Below are 2,816 nucleotides of genomic sequence, written 5' to 3' on the forward strand. Positions count from 1 at the left end.
TTTAGAGTTAGGGTTAGGGTTTTAGGGTCAGGGTTAGGGTTTTAGGGGCTAGGGATAGGGTTTTAGAGTTAGGGTTAGGGTTAGGATTTTAGATAGCTATTATCCAATCAACTGAAACAAGTAGAATAATGTAATTCAAGCATATTGGCAGTAGCTAATAAACCTTTCTATTATAGGCACAGCGTAGCAAGAGTGAGGAGCGAGCTGGTCCACTCCGGGCGACGTTTTGGGAGATTTGCTGTATAAGCCTGCATAGGGTTGGGGGACCAGGGGAGGAAGCAAGCTAAAGGGCTGCCTGGGACGGATGAGAGATTTGCATACAGTTTGCTTGTGCAAGTGCTGCTAATGGAAAGCTCCACTTACCGAACAAAAGTAGGTCTCAGGAGTCTTCAGGAGAGATTGCGCACCGTTTCGGGATCTTACTCTCGATGGCTATAAATCGAATGGGTCCCACTCACTGATATGAGGCATCGCCTACTGGATCGACAGACTAGTATTTAACCATCAACATTGGACCTTAAGTTCTTTTTGCACACTTTGTCTTCTAAAGTTTTGTAACGGGCCTTCTCATTTGAAGTTGATTTCTTCATAATTTTTTTCAGGTGAAGAGGTATCTTAACCTTATGATTTTTAGTTAGAAGTTAGCTTCAATTGAAGCATTTATTGGTCCCCTGTTGTTCGACCCCTGGAATGATTTACTTCAAGTTTGACGTTCAGGTGACCTACTCTGCTTCGACTTCTTCATACACATCATACACCTTGATGGATCTTGAATCCTACTTCGGTACCAAATGTTTTATGACACTGCCTGCACTCGTAGAAGCTTCTGGTCTTTTCTCTATTCCAATGTGCTAGTCCTATTTCTGATTTCAATTCTGTATTTTCTTGTATATCCTTGTTTCGTTCTCTCCTCCCTGTTCTCGATCAATCACGGGGCTGTCATTCACTTTAGTCAACGTTAATCTTTTCCACAAAACGCAAAAGGCCTTAAATTCTTGAGGAAGTGCTGCTAGATGACTACATAACCCCAAGTGTTCAATAAGTATTTATTTTATTTTCCCCGAAATGATGAACGACAAATTTGAACTCAGAACGTAAGATGAAAGAAATGCCGCTGAACATGTTGTCCAATGTGCTAACAATTCAGTCAGTTTACCTCCTGAAACAATTCTGAAATAAAGGCAAAACAATTTGTTTGCTTTATTCTTTGATTGGCAAATGAAGGTGGCCAATATATTTCCATTTGACGTTAAGCACTTGTTAAAATTATTTGTGGTTTATGAACATAAATAATTTGGACAGGGGCATCATACTAGCATTATCATTTTGCAACAAGACTCCAAATTTCGCAAATGTCGATTTTGCCAGTTATCCTGTCGGGGACGATGAATTATTTCGTAACAACACTAAATATGTTTGAAATATGTCTAAATATTCTAAATATCAAATATGGTTCCACATGGTATCCAAGAATGATGTATTTCAATCATTTAAGTAAACGAATAAAGAATGTTTGATAATCCTGTTGCTTAGCATTTCATACTTTGACTATATTAGAGGTATTCAGGAGTTAAATTGGTACAACCAAGATGTCCTGGTCATCTAATGAGTGTGCTTTCTTAATTTGCATTAATTTATGAATTCTGGGATACCATGAGGGACCATATTTTGATGCTGAACATACATATTAATGCAAATGTACGTATAATTTATTGCATACTGAAATTAATACTACATAAAGAAAGTTGTGAAACGACCGTAACTTTACGGAAGTTTCATGGTTAAATAAATACATTTTCACGTCTCATACCGCCCGGCGTGACGCTATATATATATATATGTGTGTGTGTGTGTGTGTGTTCATATGATGATATCTCCACAATGTGTTGATGAGATAAACATGTAATCATTACCAAAACAGCAAAAATTCGTCCACAAAGGTCTATAGTAGACTCCTTATGGATCGATCTCCTTGGTTATATATCAAAAATTTAAATGAGAGTTTTGACGCTAATATCCATTATTATTGAAGTTTATTTCCTATGTCAACATTTCTGTATAAGGTTATATTTAACTGTTAAATTCAAGTTAAATAAATAAATTACCTTACACATTTTCAGGGTAAAAGGTAAAGAGTAAACACCAAAAACATAGTCTCTAAGTCTGGTTCATATTCAAATTTCTCCTTAAATAAATTCCTCCTTAAATAAAGGTCCGTCTAAGGGAGAAAACCCTCATAATATTATTAATTATAAACAATCAAATATTACAAATTATTGATTCTTGGTAATATTGATTCCTGGTAATAAATTCTAAATCAATGGAAATCTATATTATATTATCTCTAGAAACTTTAGCAAATAAACACAAATACAATTGTTATTGGTAAATTATACATTGATATGCCCTGCCTTTAAACCTAATATTATACTATAATATACTATAATACCCGATCATACTGAAATTTATAATTTATTTAAACCAGAGAATGTGTGTCTCGGATAACGGCTACATCTGAAAGCATTATATGTGAGTTTATTTATTAACTTACCCTTAGAGAGTAATATAAAATATAATTCTAGATTACACAACGAGCAATATCTCTTACCTTTGTCATAAGGGAAAGATTTCCCAATAATTGACCATTCTAATGAATATTGCTTTTTCTTGTTCCTTCAGTTCCCAAATGAATTTACTAAGACTAGTACTCGCTATTTTACTTCTATCTCTAAAGGTACTATAATGATTAGATAATCTTTTACAGATTTGTCCCGAAGAACACCCCAAGTATAGGCTAACATCTGTCTGAGTCTTTA

The sequence above is a fragment of the Octopus bimaculoides genome, chromosome 18, assembly GCF_001194135.2.
Source record: "Octopus bimaculoides isolate UCB-OBI-ISO-001 chromosome 18, ASM119413v2, whole genome shotgun sequence".
Taxonomy (NCBI): Eukaryota; Metazoa; Mollusca; class Cephalopoda; order Octopoda; family Octopodidae; genus Octopus; species Octopus bimaculoides.